This window comes from Choloepus didactylus, chromosome X, assembly GCF_015220235.1.
Source record: "Choloepus didactylus isolate mChoDid1 chromosome X, mChoDid1.pri, whole genome shotgun sequence".
In the NCBI taxonomy this organism is placed as follows: domain Eukaryota; kingdom Metazoa; phylum Chordata; class Mammalia; order Pilosa; family Megalonychidae; genus Choloepus; species Choloepus didactylus.
Genome location: NC_051334.1, coordinates 97,521,447 through 97,546,173, shown reverse-complemented (window position 1 = coordinate 97,546,173; position 24,727 = coordinate 97,521,447). Strand labels below are relative to the sequence as shown.

Sequence of the window (24,727 nt, the reverse complement as noted above, 5' to 3'; positions counted from 1 at the left end):
TATGTGTGAAGATGGATTAGTATACTCAAAGGAAAAATTCAGTAGGACCATTAGTAGCAGATAATCTATAACCTGCTTATGAGGAACCTGGAAACACTGGTGATACCACTCACATAAATATATCCCCAGGCAAATGTAAGAACACTAATTGTGTGGACAACAGTTTAACATGCTCATCCATTTTGAGAGCTATGTCTAATTGAACTTATGTTTAGTGGGCTACTAATATTGTCATGTACACATGTGCTCTTTCAGTAGCAACAGGAAATCGATAGTGAAGATTTGGCTGATTATGTTGATCACACCAACTTTCTCTGAATCTTTATTCCCTTATCAACAGGAGGCAGAATGCCACTTGGGAAATGTTGCTAAATAGTCCAACAGAGATTCTTTCTTTTAACCCTTTTTAGAATCTGAAAGGGTGTGATGCCTAAATAATACTAAGCATACCAGTATTGTTCTATAATAAAAGTTTGTATATATAAAGTTTTGTATATTGTTCTGTAATTTGATATGTGATTTGTGAACAAGGCTCTCAAGAAGGGATAATATCTTCTAGCTGTTGTCCAGGCAAAATTTGTAGACTAACAGGTTTTCAAGCACATGAAATTTCGCTTGCTTGCTCTAATGCACCCTTTACTGCATTATTCTAAAATTTTCAATGGAAAATAAGGCTGATTTCTGTGTATTAGTGTTGTTCTATACCAGAAAGAAATAGTACTGAACCTCATCTACCCTAACTAGCTTTGTCATGTCCACTAAAATGACTAAATCTAGAAAGATTATAGGAATATTATGCCATACTTACAAAATTTCACTTACCTCTGCCATTCACTCATGTTTTTCTTCATATTTACTCCTATTATATTTTTAAAGAGATTAAACAATTGAAACCTTCTGTATAACTTGCTACTAGCCTCTCTTTATTCCTTCCCTTCCCAGAGGTAGCTACTATCCTAAATTGAGTGGTTATAATTCCATTTAATATTTGTGTCCTTTTACTATATATATCCTTAAATGGTATATGGTATTTTTTTGCATATAAAGTTTAGAAACTTTCTATAAATGATATTACTCCAGAAGTATTCTTCCACAGCTTGCTATTATCACTCAATTTTATGTTTTGGACATTTATCAATGTTGATATCATTAATTTAAATTGGTCTATAGTATTCCATTGTACTAATATACCACATTTTCTTTCTCCATTCTAATTTTGATGAACATGTGGGTTGTGTGTGATGTGTATAAAATAGTACCTATTTTACTTATTAATTTAACAAATTTATATAATAATACTATGTGCCAGACACTATTTTAACTTCTTTACAAATATGAACTCACTTAATCCTCAAAAGAATCCTTTAAGTGAAAAATGCTATTATTCTCATTGTACAGATGAGGAAACTAGAGTACAGAAGATAAATAACTTGTTCAAGGTCACACAGCTAGTAAGTGGCAGCTGGGATATGAACCCTGGCAATCAGAATACTTTCTCTTACCTACTATGCTATGCTGCCTAAAAACTGCAGCAACAAGTATTTTTATACACATCTCCTTGTATACATATATGAGAGATTTTTCTAAGATTTATAACTAGCAGTAGAATTGGCTGTACCTACTCTACCAGGTATTGTGAAATCATTATTCCAACTGATATTTTATATGTCCGTCTGCATTAAATGAGAATTCCCTTTGTTTTATGGTGTGTAATGTTAATCTAGTTAATGCTTTCTTATTGTTTCCATTTAGTGAGGTTGGACACCTTTTCAAATCTTTATTGACTATCTGGGTCTCCTCTTTTATAAGTTGCCTGTTTATATACACTTTGCCCATTTTCCTTTTGAGTATTTTGTCTTTTATAAAAAGATAAAAAATGTTTGTATAATATTTGCATGTATCTTTCCCAGTCTGTGTCTTGTCTTTTATCTTTCTTTTGTTGTCCAGATGTTTACAATTTTAAAATATACTGTTTTTCCAATATTTTCCTTTATGGTTTTTGTTTTTTGCATTTATTTAAGAAATATTTCTTTACCTTGAGTTCATAAATATATCCACCTATATTTTCTTCTAAAAGTTTTGCCTTTTTATATTTATGCCTTTCATCTACTTGGAATTAATTTTGAATATTTTGAAAAACAGGGATATTATTTTCCACATATGGATAACCTATTGTCCATAAACCATTTTTAAGTGGTCCATTCTTTCCCACTGGTTTGTAATGCAACTTCTGTCATAATCATTTCTGTATTACTTTGTATTAGTTTCTGTGGGTCTTTGTATTAGTTTCCATTGCTACCATAACAAATCACCACAAATTCTGTAACTTAAAATAACACAAATTTATTATTTTACACTCCTGGAGACCAGAAATCTGAAAATGGGTTGGCAGGGTTTGATTGCAACTGGAGGCTCTAAGGGAAAAATCAGTTGCCATTTCCCACTTCTAGAAGTTGCCCTCATTCCTTGGCTTGTGGTTCCCTTCTGGCAGTGGCATCAGTTGACCTCTGCTTCCACCTTGACATTTTCTCTGACTTTGATCTTCCTGCCTCCCTTTTATAAGGACTCCTGTGATTATATCTGGCCCACTTGATAAACAAGTATATTCTCCCCACCTCAAGATTCTTAATTTAATCATATATGCAAAGTACCTTTGGCCATGTAAGACAACATATTCATAGATTTCAGGGATTAGGATATGGACATCTTTGGGAGGCCATTATTCAGCCTATTACAGTCATCTTCTGGGCTTTTCATTATTCTTTTTTTTCATCCATTTTAAATATACTAGTTTTATGATCTCTAACTGATAGTTCAATCTGGATGAAACTCTTGTGAATCATCCTGATGTTTGCTGTCTCTGCTAACTCTCAGGAAAGATTATTTTTTTATGTCTTGTATAATTATAGATTGTAAACTCATCTTCAGGAGATTACATCTGTGACAATCTCATGTGGTTGAGGTCATGTCCCGCAAAAGAGCTTTTGCAATTGCTTCTAAGTCCCCAGGAGTACCATTGATCTAGAACAACTTTTTGTGATATTTTAATTGTTAGGTTTCTGAGATCATGTAATAGCACAGTTTCAAATTCCCAACCTGTGTGTGGACAGATCACTGGTTATAAATGCTGAGGTGTAACCTACCTCCACCCAGGGCTCAGGGTAAGACAAACTCTCTTTTAATAAATGGATTTTTTTCCTAAATCACCCTTTCATTGAGGATACAGCCTTTAAAGAGCCAGATGTTAGGAGAGAATATTTAATCTTCTGCTTCCTACCTTGTTTGGATCCCAAGGTCTTTCCTGTCTTCATGTGTGCATTAAATCCCAAGCCCTTTGATTACTGAGCTAAGCAAATTACTTAGAGCTTCAGCAGCATTCACTCATGTTTTCTGCTCTGGTTTTCAGTTCCCAGTTTAGTTTGACTTCTGGAGATTTTGCTTACTTTCATGGAAAGCAAAATCTGCAGGTGCTCCCAGAATCTGTTCCCTTCTTGGTTCATCCTTAATTCTTCTCTGTGGTAATGGTTAGGTTTGAGTCCTGGGCCCTTCCCCCATTTCCCTCTAATGTAAAACCAGGCCACCTTTTGCTGTCTCCTCCTCTCCTTTTGCTGCCTCCTCCCTTCCTTTCCCCATTTGGAACTACCAACTTACTGCATTTGCTAAGAGTCCATCACCACCCACTTTCCTTTCCCCTACTTCATGCCACACAGTTGCTCCCTCTCTTTCTCACCTCTCCTGTTGGAATCTGCAAAACACGTATTGCCAAAAGTTACAAGGTAAGTTGCTGTAATTCCCTATTGGCCAAAATTCACATATCTTACATGTCCAAAACACTGGGTAATCTTCTGGTGGACAGAAGGCCATATAAAAGAGAATCCCATCACCTGACTGCATGGTTCTTGAGCAGTTTTCTCCTGCTGACTCAGGGCCACCCTGTGGCTTCTCTCAATATCTTTAATAAAACTTCTCTGCTGCTTGCCATTTGGCTTCATCACTCATCTTTCAAACCAAACTACTTTACAGTAACTTCAGTTGGGCATTTCCTAATCACCTCTTGAAGCTATTTGTAGTCTACTGTGCCTTAAGTAGTCACCAGCTGATTTGCAGGGCATGCCTTGTGCTTGATTAAGGACACTCTTGGCTTGGTTACAATTCTAGGCTTCTCTAGAATTACTAATCTTACATCTTAGGGACTCTAAATACCATGATGAAGAAAATAATAAATTATCAAAATATTTTTTTCTGTCAGACCAATTATTATATGTAAGATTCTTAAAATAATGTTCAACTTTAATTTTCAACATACCAATTAACCTAATGCACACTTTCCTTTTCTCTATCTAGGATGAGTGCTGTGTTTGGTGAAATCTATTGTCTTCACCATTCAATACAGTGCCTTGTAGTGGACAAAGAATCCAGAAAGTAAGAATGATATAAGTGACCTCCCTATATTTACATCCTAAGCACAGGTGAAAAATTCTAAAGTTGACTTAAAAAATGGTTCTTCAAAGATCCTCCTTGATATTAACAACATATCAACTTTGATTAAAAGTAATTTGTGTTTATGTCCTCCAGAACAAGGAAAGAGAGTTCAGAATATAAAAACTGAATTGATTTCTCTGCATTATGACTATAGCTTCTGATCATCCAAGCTTGGAAGACAAATCATTGCAGCTGCTGGGATTTGGTGATGAGTGATGTTAGTTTTCTTTGTGTCCTTACCTCCTCTAATTGATTTTCATCAGATGACAGCAAATCCTTCCATTATTGCATTTTTATAAATGAAGCTCACCTAAAGACTTATCAGATTAATCTCTGCTGATAATGCATATCACTCTAAGAGAAAAGACTTTAATGAGCTTTTAGGTAGATTGTTGTCATAATCTATGCTGCCCTCTTACCCAAGTATAAACTCTCTTACAACAGAATCAAGCCTGCAGTCTGGTTTAGGATTGAAATAAAATTTACCTGCTTTTTGTGTATGTTTTTTTAAATACACTTATCTGTGTATTTTATAATTTAAACAATTTTTTTATGTTTTATTATTTAGTTATTAAGATCCTGTCTGGATTACACTAAGTGAAATAGTATTCTATAATTTTTGGGTTTATATTGAAGCTCAAATGAGTCAACTGAATCAAATTTTTGGTGCCATTTAAATTGCTATGCATTTTCCTTTTTTGTTACTGTTAGGTTTTTCAATCAAGATGAGAAGAGATGAAAACTTGATCATCAAAAGGAGTTTTATTGTCTGGTTGTGCAGAGGTGGGCTGAAGTCTAAGAAAATGGTGACAGCCCTGATTCAAGGGACAGTAGGGCTTATAAAGGATGGTTGGCAGGAAGTTCTTTGTCCAGGGAAGGGGAGGCTGTCAAGTCTAGGTATGGCTGTTTCTCAATGGTTACATTTGGGAAAGGGGGTAATTGGCAAGTTTCCATTGGCTGGTTTGAAAGCAGGGGCTTGGAAGCAGGAAAGTTTAAAATTTTAACCTTCATGATTCCTAAGGGTGGGGGCAGTGGCTTATTGCAGATCTGCAGGGTTCCTAGGGTGGGGTGAGGGCCCAGGACCTAAATCTAATATTCCAGGATTTTCTTTTATTTTTCTAGGGATGTTGAGGGACTCAGGTCTGTTCTGTATCTGCTTCAGGCTGGTGGGGGGTGTAGAGTTGTGGGGTAGTGATTGGTAAGGGTGTTTTCACTGGAGGAGTAGCCTGGTTTGTTACAGCTGGAACAGTTTCACAAATAAATCTGGTTAGAAGTTGTATGAAACAAGGTCCCAGAATGAATGCAGAGGAGATGAGAAGTAGGATGAGAGAGCTAAGCTAGAATGTGTTGTTAGCTGCATTTTCTTTAGCTTATTTTATGATGTCTGTATTCTCTTTTAAAGTTAATTAACTGAGCAAAGTATAGGTTTTTCCCAATTTGGTGAGGGATAAGTGAGGTAAAGGCTCGAGCTTGAGACTTTTATCTACTCCCACTATGGGACAGGTTTTAGATGAGAGAGGGCTAGAGTGCAAGGTTAAGACAGAATAGGTGGCTCCAGTATTAATTTAAAAAATTAATGGTCTTACCTACCATGTCAAGAGACACCCAGGGCTCAATGATCTTGATGTTCTTTGGTGAGATCCAAGGAGCCCTATGCCCCAGGCCCATTTAGTCCTGATCAGGGGTAGCAAACAGGGCTTTTGGAGAGGGCTTGCTCCCCCTTGGGAGCTCAGTGCACTCTCAGGCCCAGTGTTCTGGCTTCTGACACCATGGACAGGGGCCAGGAGGCTCTCTGTTTTCAGGGCTCCTTTTATTCTTGGGGGCACTCTCATTTCCAGTGCCCTCTCTGCATTGATGACAGGTTTCTGGTGTCTTCTACCCCCAAGTGACCTTGAGATGGCTAATTGCCATTTACAGCTAAAGCTATGAGCCTTGCCTTATCCATTCCCATCTTGCTCTCTCTTCCTTTGCAGTCCTGTCCCAATTATTAAAGACAGAAAAGGCAGTATTTATAAGGTCATTCATAGGTGTTTGAGGTCCTGAGGCTGACTGCCCTATAAGGTAGGTTTTTAACATGACTTGTTTTTACCTTCTATTAGACAAGTAATTATATGGTTCTTTTCTTTCAGGTTTTATTGTCCCCTGTGATAGTTCTAGACAGGATCTGTGCTAGGGACTTCAATCCCAGTCCCATACCATGTAGGCTGTTTCCCTTGCAGTTTATCTGCATGTACTTGGGTATCTGCTCAGATCTTCTGCTTATTCTCAGGAGTGCAGCAGGAGGAAAGAATAATTTGCATGTTTCCCCAAGTAAACTCATAATTTAAGACTAGATTTTTGAACTCCTCCATAAATATTGAAGGGTTTTCAGAAAATTTCCCTAACTGTCTCCTATATTGTCTTAGGTCTGTTATAGAAAACGGGACATGGATCCTTTTAGTTCCCTTATTCCCATTTGCTCTAGGTCTGGTAGGCTCAGAGGCTAGGTTTAGGGGATTTTTATTCCTGAGCCTTTTGAATGCTTTAAGTTGTGGAGGTTTGACTACCTGAGGTAAAATGATTTATTTCTTTTTTTACCTTTAAGATAAAATACTTTACAAGCCTCCATTTTACCTTTAAGATAATATACCTTACAAGCTTCCATTTTACTTTCAAGATAGTATACTTTACAAGCTTTTCTCATGGTCCTGTCCTGGTAGAGGATTATAAAAGTTGGGCATACCTCCCCCCTACGTGGGATCAGACACCCAGGGGAGTGAATCTCCCTGGCAACGTGGAATATGACTCCCAGGGAGGAATGTAGACCCGGCATCGTGGGACGGAGAACATCTTCTTGACCAAAAGGGGGATGTGAAAGGAAATGAAATAAGCTTCAGTAGCAGAGAGATTCCAAAATGAGCCGAGAGGTCACTCTGGTGGGCACTCTTACGCACACTTTAGACAACCCTTTTTAGGTTCTAAAGAATTGGGGTAGCTGGTGGCGGATACCTGAAACTATCAAGCTACAACCCAGAACCCATGAATCTCGAAGACAGATGTATAAAAATGTAGCTTATGAGGGGTGACAATGGGATTGGGAAAGCCATAAGGACCACACTCCACTTTGTCTAGTTTATGGATGGATGAGTAGAAAAATAGGGGAAGGAAACAAACAGACAAAGGTACCCAGTGTTCTTTTTTATTTCAATTGCTCTTTTTCACTCTAATTATTATTCTTGTTATTTTTGTGTGTGTGCTAATGAAGGTGTCAGGGATTGATTTAGGTGATGAATGTACAACTATGTAATGGTACTGTAAACAATCGAAAGTACGATTTGTTTTGTATGACTGCATGGTATGTGAATATATCTCAATAAAATGATTAAAAAAAAAAAAGTTGGGCATACATTATTTTAGACTATTTCCCTTTTCCTTTTTATGCAAAATAAGATCTAACTGGTGTATGGCATTGGAGCAATGTGGTGATGTTTGGTACAGATGGTTAGGAGTCATGCAGAGATAGATTATGATGGTGATTTCTCACTGGGCAGGTGCAGCATTTGCAAGGGAGTTGGCTGTGTGCTTAAAGAAGCATCTGAGCAAGTTATAAGGGTTTAAGACAAAGACATTCCTAAGGGTGGGAGAGCACAAAACCCTGTTCTGTGACATGGGGGTTATGCAGGAAGGAGAGGAGAATTGTAGGATGGGGATTTGTAGATAACCTCAAGAGTGATAACATGTGGGCGCCAGGAAGTAGGTGAATGAGATTAACATTTTTTATTCCTTTTTTTTTTATCTTCATTTTATTGAGATACATTCACATACCACGCAGTCATACAAAACAAATCATACTTTCGATTGTTTACAGTACCATTACATAGTTGTACATTCATCACCTAAATCAATCCCTGACACCTTCATTAGCACACACACAAAAATAACAAGAATAATAATTAGAGTGAAAAAGAGCAATTGAAGTAAAAAAGAACACTGGGTACCTTTGTCTGTTTGTTTCCTTCCCCTATTTTTCTACTCATCCATCCATAAACTAGACAAAGTGGAGTGTGGTCCTTATGGCTTTCCCAATCCCATTGTCACCCCTCATAAGCTACATTTTTATACATCTGTCTTCGAGATTCATGGGTTCTGGGTTGTAGCTTGATAGTTTCAGGTATCCACCACCAGCTACCCCAATTCTTTAGAACCTAAAAAGGGTTGTCTAAAGTGTGCGTAAGAGTGCCCACCAGACTGACCTCTCGGCTCCTTTTGGAATCTCTCTGCCACTGAAGCTTATTTCATTTCCTTTCACATCCTCCTTTTGGTCAAGAAGATGTTCTCCGTCCCACGATGCCAGGTCTACATTCCTCCCCGGGAGTCATATTCCACGTTGCCAGGGAGATTCACTCCCCTGGGTGTCTGATCCCACGTAGGGGGGAGGGCAGTGATTTCACCTTTCAAGTTGGCTTAGCCAGAGAGAGAGGGCCGCATCTGAGCAACAAAGAGGCATTCGGGAGGAGGCTCTTAGGCACAACCATAGGGAGGCCTAGCCTCTCCTTTGCAGCAACCGTCTTCCCAAGGGTAAAACTTATGGTAGAGGGCTCAACCCATCAAACCACCAGTCCCCTATGTCTGTGGTCATGTTAGCAACCATGGAGGTGGGGTAGGCCAATACCCCTGCATTCTCCACAGGCTCCTCAAGGGGGCACTACATCTTTTTTTTCCTTGTTTTTCTTTTTTTTTTTTTAACTTTCCCTTCTTTTTTAAATCAACTGAATGAAAAAAAAAGTTAAAAAGAAAACAAACATACAATAAAAGAACATTTCAAAGAGCCCATAACAAGGGAGTAAGAAAAAGACAACTAACCTAAGATAACTGCTTAACTTCCAACATGTTCCTACTTTACCCCAAGAAAGTTACATAATATAGCAACATTTCTGTGAACTTGTTCCTACTGTATCCATCAGAACTTAATAGACCATAGTCATTCCTGGGCATCCCCAGAACATTAAATAGCTTATCTGTTCTCCTTGGATTATTGTTCCCCCTTCCTTAATTGCTCTCTACTGCTAGTTCCCCTACATTCTACATTATAAACCATTTGTTTTACATTTTTCAAAGTTCACATTAGTGGTAGCATATAATATTTCTCTTTTTGTGCCTGGCTTATTTCGCTCAGCATTATGTCTTCAAGGTTCATCCATGTTGTCATATGTTTCACGAGATCGTTCCTTCTTACTGCCGCGTAGTATTCCATCGTGTGTATATACCACATTTTATTTATCCACTCATCTGTTGAAGGACATTTGGGTTGTTTCCATCTCTTGGCAATTGTGAATAATGCTGCTATGAACATTGGCGTGCAGATATCTGTTCGTGTCACTGCTTTCCGATCTTCCGGGTATATACCGAGAAGTGCAATCGCTGGATCAAATGGTAACTCTATATCTAGTTTTCTAAGGAACTGCCAGACTGACTTCCAGAGTGGCTGAACCATTATACAGTCCCACCAACAATGAATAAGAGTTCCAATTTCTCCACATCCCCTCCAGCATTTGTAGTTTCCTGTTTGTTTAATGGCAGCCATTCTAACCGGTGTTAGATGGTATCTCATTGTGGTCTTAATTTGCATCTCTCTAATAGCTAGTGAAGCTGAACATTTTTTCATGTGTTTCTTGGCCATTTGTATTTCCTCTTCAGAGAACTGTCTTTTCATATCTTTTGCCCATTTTATAATTAGGCTGTCTGTACTATTGTAATTGAGTTGTAGGATTTCTTTATATATGCAAGATATCAGTCTTTTGTCAGATACATGGTTTCCAAAAATTTTTTCCCATTGAGTTGGCTGCCTCTTCACCTTTTTGAGAAATTCCTTTGAGGTGCAGAAACTTCTAAGCTTGAGGAGTTCCCATTTATCTATTTTCTCTTTTGTTGCTTGTGCTTTGGGTGTAAAGTCTAGGAAGTGGCCGCCTAATACAAGGTCTTGAAGATGTTTTCCTACATTATCTTCTAGGAGTTTTATGGTACTTTCTTTTATATTGAGGTCTTTGGTCCGTTTTGAGTTAATTTTTGTGTAGGGAGTGAGGTAGGGGACCTCTTTCATTCTTTTGGATATGGATATCCAACTCTCCCAGCCCCATTTGTTGAAAAGACCATTATGATTCAGTTCAGTTACTTTGGGGGCCTTATCAAAGATCAGTCAGCCATAGATCTGAGGGTCTATCTCTGAATTCTCACTTCGATTTCATTGATCTATATGTCTATCTTTGTGCCAGTACCATGCTGTTTTGGCAACTGTGGCTTTAAAATAAGCTTCAAAGTCAGGGAGTGTAAGTCCTCCCACTTAGTTTTTCTTTTTTAGAGTGTCTTTAGCAATTCAAGGCATCTTCCCTTTCCAAATAAATTTGATAACTAGCTTTTCGAAGTCTGCAAAGTAGCTTGTTGGAATTTTGATTGGGATTGCATTGAATCTGTAGATGAGTTTGGGTAGAATTGACATCTTAATGACATTTAGCCTTCCTATCCATGAACATGGAATATTTTTCCATCTTTTAAGGTCCCCTTCTATTTCTTTTAGTAGAGTTATGTAGTTTTCTTTGTATAGGTCTTTTACATCTTTGGTTAAGTTTATTCCTAGGTACTTGATTTTTTTAGTTGCTATTGAAAATGGTATCTTTTTCTTGAGTGTCTCTTCAGTTTGTTCATTTCTAGCTTATAGAAACATTACTGACTTATGTGCATTAATCTTGTATCCCGCTATTTTGCTAAATTTGTTTATTAGCTCTAGTAGCTGTATCATCGATTTCTCAGGGTTTTCTAGATATAAGATCATATCATCTGCAAACAATGACAGTTTTACTTCTTCTTTTCCAATTTGGATGCCTTTTATTTCTTTGTCTTGCCGGATTGCCCTGGCTAGCACTTCCAGCACAATGTTGAATAACAGTGGTGACAGCGGGCATCCTTGTCTTGTTCCTGATCTTAGAGGGAAGGCTTTCAGTCTCTCACCCTTGAGTACTATGCTTGCTGTGGGTTTTTCATATATGCTCTTTATCATGTTGAGGAAGTTTCCTTCAATTCCTACCTTTTGAAGTGTTTTTATCAAAAACGGATGTTGGATTTTGTCAAATGCTTTTTCAGCATCTATTGAGATGATCAATTGATTTTTCCCTTTTGACTTGTTAATGTGTTGTAATACATTGATTGATTTTCTTATGTTGAACCATCCTTGCATGCCTGGAATGAACCCCACTTGGTCATGGTGTATGATTTTTTTAATGTGTCTTTGGATTCGCTTTGCAAGTATTTCGTTGAGGATTTTTGCATCTATATTCATTAGGGAGATTGGCCGGTAGTTTTCCTTTTTTGTAGCATCTTTGCCTGGTTTTGGTATGAGATTGATGTTAGCTTCATGAAATGAGTTAGGTAGTGTTCCATTTTCTTCAATGTTTTGAAAGAGTTTGAGTAAGATTGGTGTCAGTTCTTTCTGGAAAGTTTGGTAGAATTCCCCTGTGAAGCCATCTGGCCCTGGGCATTTATTTGTGGGAAGATTTTTGATGACTGATTGGATCTCTTTGCTTGTGATGGGTTGGTTGAGGTCTTCTATTTCTTCTCTGGTCAGTCTAGGTTGTTCATATGTTTCCAGGAAATTGTCCAGTTCTTCTACATTATCCAGTTTGTTGCCATACAGTTGTTCATAATATCCTCTTATAATTTTTTTAATTTCTTCAGGATCTGCAGTTATGTCACCTTTTTCATTCATTATTTTGTTTATATGGGTCTTCTCTCTTTTTGATTTTGTCAGTCTAGCTAGGAGCTTGTCAATCTTCTTGATCTTCTCAAAGAACCATCTTTTGGTGTTATTTATCCTCTCTATTGTTTTTTTGTTCTCTATGTCATTTATTTCTGCTTTAATCCTTGTTATTTCTTTTCTTCTACTTGGTTTAGGATTGGTTTGCTGTTCATTTTCTAGCTTCTTCAGTTGATCCATTAGTTCTTTGATTTTGGCTCTTTCTTCCTTTTTAATATATGCGTTTAGTGCTATAAATTTCCCCCTTAGCGCTGCTTTTGCTGCATCCCATACGTTTTGGTATGTTGTGTTCTCATTTTCATTCGTCTCTATATATTTAGCAATTTCTCTTGCTATTTCTTCTTTAACCCACTGATTGTTTAGGAGTGTGTTGTTTAACCTCCAGGTATTTGTGAATTTTCTAAGTCTCTGATGGTTATTGACTTCTAATTGTATTCCATTGTGGTCAGAGAATGTGCTTTGTATAATTTCATTCTTTTTAAATTTATTGAGGCTTGTTTTATGTCCCAGCATGTGATGTATTCTGGAGAAAATTCCGTGATCACTAGAAAAGTATGTGTATCCTGGTGATTTGGAATGTAATGTCCTGTATATATCTGTTAAATCAAATTCATTTATCAGATTGTTTAGGTTTTCAATTTCCTTATTGGTCTTCTGTCTGGTTGATCTATCTATAGGAGAGAGTGATGTGTTGAAGTCTCCCACAATTATTGTGGAAACATCAATTGCTTCCTTTAGTTTTGCCAGTGTTTCTCTCATGTATTTTGTGGCACCTTGGTTGGGTGCATAGACATTTACGATTGTTATTTCTTCTTGCTGAATTGCCCCTTTTATTAGTACGTAGTGGCTTTCTGTGTCTCTCAAAACATCCCTGCATTTGAAGTCTATTTTATCTGAGATTAATATTGCTACACCTGCTTTCTTTTGGCTGTAGCTTGTGTGAAATATTTTTTTCCATCCTTTCACTTTCAGTTTCTTTGTGTCCCTGTGTCTAAGATGAGTCTCTTGTATGCAACATATTGATGGTTCATTTTTTTTGATCCATTCTGCGAATCTATATCTTTTAATTGGGGAGTTTAATCCATTTACATTCAACGTTATAACCATGAAGGCATTTCTTGAATCAGCCATCTTATCCTTTGGTTTATGTTTGTCATATTTTTCCCCTCTTTCTATTAATATCCTTTATTGTACCCATACCGAATCTCTTTAGTACTGAACCTTTCTCCAAGTCTCTCTGTCCTTTCTTTGTTTCTGTGTCTGTAGGGCTCCGTTTAGTATCTCCAGTAGGGCAGGTCTCTTGTTAGCAAATTCTCTCAGCATTTGTTTGTCTGTGAAAAATTTAAGCTCTCCCTCAAATTTGAAGGAGAGCTTTGCTGGATAAAGTATTCTTGGCTGGAAATTTTTCTCACTCAGAATTTTAAATATATCGTGCCACTGCCTTCTTGCGTCCATGGTGGCTGCTGAGTAGTCACTACTTAGTCTTATGCTGTTTCCTTTGTATGTGGTGAATTGCTTTTCTCTTGCTGCTTTCAGAACTTGCTCCTTCTCTTCTGTGTTTGACAGTGTGATCAGTATATGTCTCGGAGTGGGTTTATTTGGATTTATTCTATTTGGAGTTCGCTGAGCATTTATGATTTGTGTATTTATGTTGTTTAGAAGATTTGGGAAGTTTTCCCCAACAATTTCTTTGAATACTCTTCCTAGACCTTTACCCTTTTCTTCCCCTTCTGGGACACCAATGAGTCTTATATTCGGACGTTTCATATTATCTATCATATCCCTAAGGTCCATTTCGATTTTTTCAATTTTTTTCCCCATTCTTTCTTTTATGCTTTCATTTTCCATTCTGTCATCTTCCAGGTCACCGATTCGTTGTTCAACTTCCTCTAGTCTTGTACTATGAGTGTCCAGAATCTTTTTAATTTGGTCAACAGTTTCTTTAATTTCCATAAGATCATCCATTTTTTAATTTAGTCTTGCAATGTCTTCTTTATGCTCTTCTTGGGTCTTCTTGATTTACTTTGTATCCCATACTATGGTCTCATTGTTCATGTTTAGTTCTTTGAGTAGCTTCTCTAGGTGCTGTGTCTCTTCTGGTCTTTTGATTTGGGTGCTTGGGCTTGGGTTATCCATATCGTCTGGTTTTTTCATATGCTTTATAATTTTCTGTTGTTTTTGGCCTCGTGGCATTTGCTGAACTTGATAGGGTTCTTTTAGGATTTGCAGACCAATTGAAGTCCTTATCTCTAATTTATCAGATCTACAGCTTCGTGGAGTACACTTTCTCTAACTAACCAGCAGATGGCGTCCACGAGCCACCTGTTCTCCACAAGCCAGTTCTCCCCTGCTTGGCCTTTTTGGTGAGTGGGGGAGTGAGTCTTGTGGGGTCCAATTGGTGTACCAAGCTTGCATGTGTAGTTGGTGTTGCCTGCCCTGTATATGGGGCGTGTTTCTGGGCAGTCAGGGAGGGGGGGTGGCCCTAACAATCAAATCTCCCTGGTGATCCTAGTGTTTTAAAGCTGCTGTAATAGTCTATTCCTTCAGTTCAGTCCTGCCACAGTTTGTCTCTGCCACTGACCCACAAGTCCTTGGTATTGGCGTATGGCTCCTGAGACTTGCAAGTGGGCCCCTCTTCCAGGCTGTGCACCCCGGGTCCTCTGTTGAGGGATGACTGTGCTATGTCACAAGTGAGTGCCATCCCCCCAGGGCAGTTCTGGGCTGCTGGGCTGTGTAGGGAGGCTCCCAGTCTGCTGAAATGATGGCTGAATGGGGCTTTGTTAATTCACACTGCTCCACCTTCCGAACTCTGGGACAAACAGCTGAGGTTGCAGGGAAGGCTAATGTCCACGCCCAGTTTTGTGGTGTGTGCCTGTTATTTGAAGCACTTCCGTCACACTGGGTTGTCTGGGGCAGCTCTGGGCTATGTGGCTGGCGATGGGCAGGAGTGTTTCCTGTCCACCAGGATGATGGCTGTGAGCAGACACCCCCCTTTTCTTGGGAAGTTGTGGTGTTTAGTGAATTTTCTCAGCCACTGGATTATTGCCTTTTGTCTCAGAGCTCTCTTAGTTCTGCTCTTGACTTGACCTGCCCAAATTGCAAGTCTTTGAAGCTCTCTGTATTGGGCTTCTTAGAGTAATTGTTTTAGAAAAAGAAAAAAGGATTAAAAAAAAAAAGGCCCTCCTCAGAGATCTAATGGGTTATTGAAATGCTAAGAGACAAAGCAACCAGGGCCATTAAGGAAAGGTCCACAGGGCAGAGAGATCAGCTTTTCTTCGGGATTTGCATATGAGCCTCAGGGCCTGAGCTCTGCCCTTCCCCTTTCTATGTTCACCAGAACTCCAAAAATCCTCCGCTTTTATTTTGGAGTTTTTCGTGTTGTTTTTTTTTCTATGCCTGTCTCCTCTCTGCTGGGCTGGCTGCTCTCAGATTCTCTGGTGTCTGGTCTCAGTCTATCTATGGTTAGAGTTTGTATCAGTAGAATGAGTTTCTGATAAGGGCTGCCACTGCAGTTCTCCCTTCTCCTTCCCGGAGCTGACAGCCCCTCCTCCCACAGGACTGAGCCTGGCAGGGAGGGGCGCGGGTCCCCTGGCCACATAAACTTACAGATTTCGCTGATCTCAGCAGTTCCACGTTTTCATGAGTCTTGTATGAAGTATGCCCAAAGTCAGATTGCTCTGTGGTGTCCAGTCCACGCAGTTCCTGGCTTTCTACCTACTTTCCTGGAGGAGTAACTAAAACATACAGCTCACCAGTCCGCCATCTTGCCCCGCCTCTAGATTAACATTTGATGGCAGGAGGTCTGGGGTACATTTGCAACTTGCTCTTTTGTGAGATCAAGAGATTTTCAGTTCCTGCTTACTTCCCATTTCAAGTTTTAAAGTTACATTTTAATGTTAATTTACTATTATCTATTTACTGGCTTACAAAAAATGATAGGTAAGCATTAGCTGCCTAGGTCATGCAGACTGCTGTGCATAAGGTCCACAGGCCTGTTTTGCTCAGGCCAGGGACTGCTACAATTTACTCCTGCACAACAGTTTGCATTGGCTATAGGACAGATTTTGCATTTATAATTTATAGCAATAGTATGATAAACAGCAGAGTACAAGTAACTAGTACATATGGGCAGCAATTGTATTAATAAGTGACACTATAGCCAAGTTAATGTTACTATTTAAAAAAGATTATCAGATAAATGATTAATACTTTGTGATTTTCCATATGATTAAGAGCATGAGTTTCATTTTGTGAATTATAAGGCACATACACACAAAGCACAAGTACTGCCTTGTGTGGCAGTCAGAATATTTAAATGACATTCTGTTTTGCAAAACTACTTCTTAAGCTGTGAGGTTTTATTATTAAGCAGACTTTTTTTTAAATAAACTACTTTCCTTTTCCTTTCAATAAAAACATCTCTCATATGCTTTACATTTAAGTTATTAAAACAATTTTGGAAACTTTTCTTATGCAAGTATTTTAGATCATACTATTACCATTAAAATTAAAGTTGTTAGAATAATGCTAAATATTTAAAATACTTTAGTTAATGCATTATTGGAACAGAATTACATAATTTTAATAAGAATTCCCAAGATAGGAGTGAGACATTTTGGGATTATTAAGAAAGAATGAGGAAAATGTATACTATGGAGGGCTTAAGGTAGTGGAGGGGTTTCCATCTATTCCCGTAATAGAGACTGAGAAGCAGGTCAGTGGCCTGGAAAATTTAGGCATAGCAGAGGAAGTGACTTTTGTGTTTAAAAGGAATGAAACATTTTTACCTTCAATTGAGAGGGCATTACCCATGGTTCCACCAGGATGATGGTGGTGACTGGAGCCTTTTCTGTACCTGGGCATTTTCAGTTGTCCATGGTGAGCCCCAGGAGACTGGGGAGCTGGGGTCATAGATTGGATTGGCTTTCAGAGTTTGATGTTCTCTGGCTGGGAGGGGCCTGAGAATAGTCAAACTCAATGTCTTCACTCTTTGTAAGGCTCAAGGTTTTATTTTTAAGGTTTTTGCTAGTAATTGACAGGTGCATATTTAGGAGTAAGGTAGCCTCAGGCTTATTAGGCTAGAGATTAGCATGACACAGGAGAGCATTTCTGAGACAGGAGAGAAAAGTGGTAGAGTTTTCAGAGTATGAATTTAGGTGCTATTTAATTTGGGAAAGGTCAGAAAGAGAGAAAGGAACATGGATGCAGATGGGCCCCTCCAGTTCAGACACTTCTCTCAAGGAGAGGATAGGCTGAGGATCAGAGGAGTGGGTCCTTTGCAGGGAAGGAAAGGAGGGTTGAGACTTTGAGGTGAAATTTGGAGATGGGGTTGGGTTTTTTAGTGGCCATGATTTAACAGCAGTTTCATTTCAGCCAGGAGGGGCTGCATAAAGAGGAAGAGGGGAGGAATTTCAGCAGCTGCAGCTACAGCCCTGGTGGGGGTGGGGCACAGCAGCCACCCTGGTGTGGAGCCCCCAGGGCTGGGTGGGTGCCAAGCACAGTGAAGGCTTGGGGATGAAGCCAATTGAGGAGCTCAAGGAAAATTGAGGAAAAAAGTTATGGAAGGATTGAATAAAGAGTTGGGAGGAGGAGGAGGAGAAGGATTTGATGATTGGAACAGGTTTGTGTGTGTGTGTGTGCAAGAGAGAGAGAGAGAGAGAGACTGAAGAGAGAGAGAGAGAGCAAGAGCAACAGAGGAGGGGTGTCTGCACAGTTTGAAAAAGTCCTGGACATATGGGACTTCACTCCATTTGCTGAGATACTGACAATAATTGTCAAGGTTAAAAGAATTTGGGGATCAAGCATTCCTTTTTTTGGCCAGGTTGATATATTATCTAATTTGCATTGTGGCCATGTGGCCCATGATTAAAATGAAGGTGTACAGGGTAAGGAGAAATCCCAGCTCCAAAGCTTAGGAACAATTGAGAAGGTGACCCCTCTTGATAATTCCCAACTTCAGTGCAGTGATGGAGGAGTGCATAGTGGCATCCCTCTGTCCTACTCACCCTTAGTGTCCAAGACACCAACAGAGGCAGCTCTCACCTAGTACTAGGAATCCCATGAGTGCTGTCCCAGACAACATAGGAAGAGAGTGCCAGAGAGAGAGAGAATGTGCTTTCTCCTTTCCCTGAGGTTATTTGCCAGTGGTGGATGTTGGAGTCAGGCAAATGGGTTCCAACCCATCTGTTGGAGATTTCATCTCTTTTCTCAATCCCGGGTTTCAGTGCCAATCTATGTTAGGTTTTACAATCAAGAAGAGAAGAGATGAAAACTTGATCAAAAGGCATTTTATTGTCTGGCCATGCACAGGTGGGCTGAAGCCTAAGAAAATGGCAACAGCCCCAAGCCAAGGGACAGTAGGGCTTGTAAAGGATGGTTGGTGGGAAATTCTTTGTCCAGGGAAGGGGAGGCTGGCAAGTCTATGTATAGCTGTTTCCCAGTGGCTACTTTTGGGAAAGGGGGTAATTGGCAAGTTTCCATTGGCTTGTTTGAAAGCAGGGGCTTGAAAGTGGTAAAGTTTAAAATTATAATGTTCATGATTCCTAAGGGTTGGGGGTTGGCTTATTTCAGGCCCAAAGAGTTCCTAGGACAGGGCAGTGGCTTATTGCAGACCTGCAGGGTTCCTAGGGTGGGGTGAGGGGTGGGGGATCTGTGGCAAAATTCCTAAGGGCAGGGGTGGGATGAGGGCCCAGGACCTAAACCTAACAGTTACATGTTCTTAAGAATCTTCTAACCTATATCTCAGGGATGACTGTTTTTAGGGGTATGTAAAGAAATAGTATTCTTTAGGTCATGAAATACTTTAATATCTTTGACTGGAAGCTTAAACAGGATAAATTTTAAGCTGTTTCTTTCATTTTCCAATAGTTTTGTAGTCTAGTGGCATTAAATGTGTATTAATTTCTTATATAACTAGTGTATAGCATAAAAACTAGTATTTTGAGATATGCTGAAGAAAAACTCACAACTCCAGAAATGAATAATATTTAGGCAGTGAATTTGCTTCAGAAAGGTATTTCTGTAGTGTAAAATAAAAAATGATACATGGTTTAAAGTCTTGTGAATTACCCCTAGCACTTTAACAGAAAGGTACTGCATAAATGAAAAATGATAATCTACAATGGAAAGTCTATCTCTAAAGGCCCAGGATATTCATATTTAGTTCATGAAGAGCTCTGTGGAGGTTCATGAAGGACTGATAGTCTTTATGACACTAGTATTTAACTTCTCTGTTTCCTTTTTTTTCTGTCTAAATTTTCTATCTTTTGATGTGAGTCATGTATTGTAGTCTCCAACTGTCACTGTAGAGGTGTCTGTTTCTCCCTTCAATTGTGCCTATGTTTGTTTCATATATTTTGAGGCAACCTGATTAGGTGCATACTTTTTTATTATTTTATTTCTTCTTGGTGGATTGCCTCTTTTAATAATGTATTGTGTCCTTATTTGTCCCTTATAACAGTTTTTGACTTAAAGTCTATTTTGTCCAATATTACTATAGCTACCCCTGCTCTTTTTTGGTTACCATTTGCCTGGAATATCTTTTTCCAACCTTTCAATTTCAACTTATTTGTGTCTTTTAGCCTCAATTGGGTCTCTTGTACACAACATATAATTGGGTCATGCTTTTTTAAATTCATGCTACCAATTTGTTTTGTTTTTATATGTCATATCTTATCTTTGTCTCTCTTTTTACCCTTTTACTTACTTTACTGATACTTTTTGTTTCTACACTTTCCTCCAAGACACTCTCCCCTATTTTTTTTTCCTTTACCCTGCAGAATTCCCTTTAATATTTCTTGTAGGGTAGTCTCTTGTTGATGAACTCTCTCAGTCTCAGTTTTTGCTTATCTCTGAATATTTCATACTCTCCCTCATGTTTGAAGGACAGTTTTGACAGATGGAGAATTCTTGGCTGGCAGTTTTTCTCTTTCAATACCTTAAATATATCATAACCACTGCCCTCTCTCCTCTATGGTTTCTGATGTGAAATCTGCACTTAATCTTATATATGACATATCACCATTCTCTTGCTGTTTTCAGAATTCTCTCTTTATCTTTGGCATTTTACATTGTGATTAGCATGTGTCTTGCAGTAGGTCAGTTAGGATTTATTCTGTTTGGAGTATGGTGTGCTTCTTTTATGTGTATATTTATGCTTTTCATAAGAGTTGGGAAATTTTCAGCTTTTATTTCCTCAATATTCTTCCTGCCTCTTTTCCATTCTTTTATCCATCTGGAACATCCACGATATGTATGTTTGTGGCTTTCATGCTGTCATTCAATTCCTTGAGATGATTATCAATTTTTCCATTCTTTTCTCTTTCTGTTCTTTATTTTAATCATCCTGTCTTCCAATTCACTGATCCTTTTTTGTGCCTGTTAATATCCACTGTTGTTATGCTTCTAGTGCATTTTTAATCTCTTCTATTGTGCCTTTCATTTCCATAAGTTCTGGTATATTTCTTTTCATACTTTCAAATTCTTCTTTATGATCACTCAGTGTCTTCTTAATATCCTTTATCCTTAGGTATCATTTATCTCTTTAGCCATATTTTATTTAATCTCCTTCAGTTGATTTAGGTGATTTGTTTGAACATCTTTGATTAGGTGTTCCAATTTCTGTGTCTCTTCCAAAGTTTTAATTTGTTCCTTTGAGTGGGGCAAATAATCTTGTTTCTTATTATGGCTTGTAATTTTTTGCTGATATTTAGGCATCTGATTATCTTGATGAGTTTACCCTGAATGTCAGTTTCTCTCTCTTGCCTATGGTGTTATTGATGAGTGGCTTTGTAGTAAGGCTCTTTTTTTTATTCATTTTATTGAGATATATTCACATACCACACAGTCATACAAAACAAATCGTACATTTGATTGTTCACGGTACCATTACAAAGTTGTACATTCATCACCAAAATCAATCCCTGACACCTTCATTACCACACACACAAAAATAACAAGAATAATAATTAAAGTGAAAAAGAGCAATTAAAGTAAAAAAGAACACTGGGTGCCTTTGTCTGTTTGTTTCCTTCCCCCATTTTTCTACTCATCCATCCATAAACTAGACAAAGGAGAGTGTGGTCCTTATGGCTTTCCCAATCCCATTGTCACCCCTCATAAGCTACATTTTTATACAATCATCTTCAAGATTCATGGGTTCTGGGTTGTAGTTTAATAGTTTCAGGTATCTACCACCAGCTACCCCAATTCATTAGAACCTAAAAAGGGTTGTCTATATTGTGCATAAGAGTGCCCACCAGAGTGACCTCTCGGCTCCTTTTGGAATCTCTCTGCCACTGAAGCTTATTTCATTTCCTTTCATTTCCCCCTTTTGGTCAAGAAGATATTCTCCATCCCATGATGCTGGGTCTACATTCCTCCCTGGGAGTCATATTCCATGTTGAGTAAGGCTCTTTTTGACACTCAGTTCACCTTATTCTAAATTTTTAGAATAGCCATTAATCTGTTTAACTAATCAGATTGTTTCAGCTCTTTTTCATCTGATTCTTGCCCTGAGTATGCAGTCCAATTTTTAGATTTCACTATTTGTGTTATTCTTTCACCCCCAGGGTATGACTTCATTTCCTCTGTTCCTTCCTGGGAATCTTTATCTGTTCTGTATGTTTTTGTTTTGTCTCTATGTTTGTTTGCTTTTTAACTCTCTTTTCATTGCCTCTCTTTGCTTTGGCCTGGAGGGTGAATTCCAGGAATAGGGTCACCCCTGGAGGACTTCACCAAGTCAGTATTTTCTTGACAAAGCATGTCCAGGGACTCTTGAGGGATCACAGACCAGTTCCAAATAACCCTTGTAAAAGGGTAAGGAAAGCTGCTAAAAATACTTTTTGATGGCTCCCAAAGCTGCATGTGCCTGGCTTGCCCAGCACATAGTGCTCTTCAGCAAACTCTTCCCTGCATCCCTCAGGGGTCCTGTGTCCTTGAACTTCCACCAGTTTCACTGATTTTGTGGTCCTGGTGGTGGTTCCTGTCCAGGCCAGGCTGAAACCATGGTTCCCAGTCTGGAGCCATTGATCCCAGTTTGGAAATCAAAAGCTGTGATCAGTACTCAGCCATGCCCCACCCCCAACACACACCACTGTACTTGGGGAAGAGGTCTTCCATGTCCCTCTCTACCTGCTGCTGCCAGGAAGGAACTGAACCTGAGGTGGGGTTGGGTGCTGGCAGTTGCTGCTGAGCATTTACCCACTGTTCTTTACTGCAGTGTCTCAGCCTCTTCTTTCTGCTCTTCTCTAGATGCTGTACTATGATCCCCTGGCCTGCAGAGCTCCAGAACAGTTTTTCAGTCAGTTTCTGCCTTTCCACTAGCTGTTTTTGGAGTACTGCAGCTCCCTACTCCTCCATCTTCTCTGTAAGTTCTCTGTCACTTTTTTTTATGCTTTCAAATTCTTTTTGTGCTCACACTCTGTCTTCTTATCTTTTATGCCTTTATGTGTTTTTTTCACTCATTTCCTTGAATTGATTTAGGAGATTTGTTTGAAATTCTTCAATTAGTTGTTCCAAATTCTGTGTCTCCTCTGAAGTTTTAATTTGTTCCCTTGATTGAGTTGTATCTTCCTGTTTCTTTGTATTGATTGTAATTTTTTGCTGATGTCTAGTCATCTGATTATCTTGGTGAATTAACTATGAAGTTCAGTTTCTCCCTCTTGTCTAGACAGAGTTTCCCTCTTGCCTGCTCCTTGAGAATAGCTCATTTAACTTGTCAGTTTTCTCAGCTCTTCTGCATCTGATTCTTGCCCTAGATATGTGGTACAATTTTTAAAGTTGGGTTTTTCCACAATTGTTTCACCTCCAGGAGAAAATTTCCTTTCCTTTTCAGGTATGCTGATCTGTTCTGTTTGTTTTTGTGCAGAATTTTTTCTCCAGGTCCTATGTTTTTTTTTAATTGTCTCTCACACTGAATGACCCATTTTTCTTTCTCTTCTTAGTTCTGTGACCCTCCTGTCTTACATCAGTTCAGTTATATGCACACACACTGTTCTAGTTTGCTAATGCTGCAGAATGCAAAACACCAGAGATGGATTGGCTTTTATGAAAAGGGGGTTTATTTGGCTACACAGTTACAGTCTTAAGGCCATAAAGTGTCCAAGGTAACACATCAGTAATCGGGTACCTTCACTGGAGAATGGCCAATGGCGTCCGGAAAACCTCTGTTAGCTGGGAAGGCACATGGCTGGTGTCTGCTCCAAAGTTCTGGTTTCAAAATGGCTTTCTCCCAGGACGTTCCTCTCTAGCAAGCTTGCTCCTCTTCAAAACGTCACTCACAGCTGCACTGAATTCCTTCTCTTTGAGTCAGCTCATTTATATGGCTCCACTGATCAAGGCCCACCCTGAATGGGTGGGGCCATGCCTCCATGGGAATATCTCATCAGAGTCATCACCCACAGCTGGGTGGGGCACATTCCAAGCAAATCTAATCAGCACCAAAACATCTGCCCTACAAGACTACATCAAAGATAATGGCGTTTGGGGGACACAATACATTCAAACTGGCACACACACACCCTTTTCTCCTCTTTTTGTGAGGATTCTCTTCCTTCAATTTCTTCTCCTTTAAAGTATCTCTCCCTGGGTTGCTAGATGGGATCAATCCAGAAAGGTGGGTCACTCCAGAAAAGCACATTTTGTGTTTAGGTGTTCCAGTCAGCAGAAACTGCATTCAGTGAGTGCAGCACTTTCCAGCCAGTTTTATCATGGTCAGTCAGTCTCTCTCTCTCTCTTTTTTGTTAACCTCCTGAGGGCCCTTTTGTATGTGGCTCTCCTCAGTGGCTTGTATTCCACCTTGGGTACTTGGGTCCCTATGCCTGGATATGTTTGGGATTCTATCACTGCTGTCCCTGGTGGGAGGTGGGTGGGATCTGGGCCACTGACTCTGAGCAAATACCATGCTGCAAGGGACCAAGTGAGGGAGAGGGAGTAGACTGGCCAGTCCAAGATGGAAGTTTCCTCCCTGGTATTTTCCTTTTTCTTTGATTCAGCATTTGCAAAGTCCTTCTCCAGTGTATACCAGCATTCAGAATCCCGAGGAAGTGGGATTTGTCCTGTTATTTACTGAATCACTGGGGAGGTTTCTTCAGGGGATGTCTTATGTCAACTTGTTGATGACATCACCCAATGAGGTAACTTATTCTTAATACCCTTTGTAATTTTGGGAAAATTGCTGAATCTCTCATTTAATATGTCCCATTTGCAAAATGATAGTGATAAAGTTTTAGATATTTAACTTCTGCCAATATCCATGGTGGTTCTGATGGGGATAAAAAGATGAATAAGACATGGATCTTGCTCTTGTGTACAAGGATATTACATTAAGGAATACAGGCACTAAAGTCAGACAGACATGGATTTGTATCCTGGTCTCACCACTTACTAGTGTGTGAACTTGAGCAAGATGCTTAAACTCTGTGTGCCCTGGGTTCTTTATCTGTAAAGAGGGACAATGCA

General features: G+C 39.1%; 1 pseudogene; it reads left to right on the top strand.

Annotated features, from left to right (window-relative positions):
* Window positions 1–24,727, top strand: part of LOC119522268 — a 234,257-nt pseudogene that overhangs the window by 89,015 nt on the left and 120,515 nt on the right.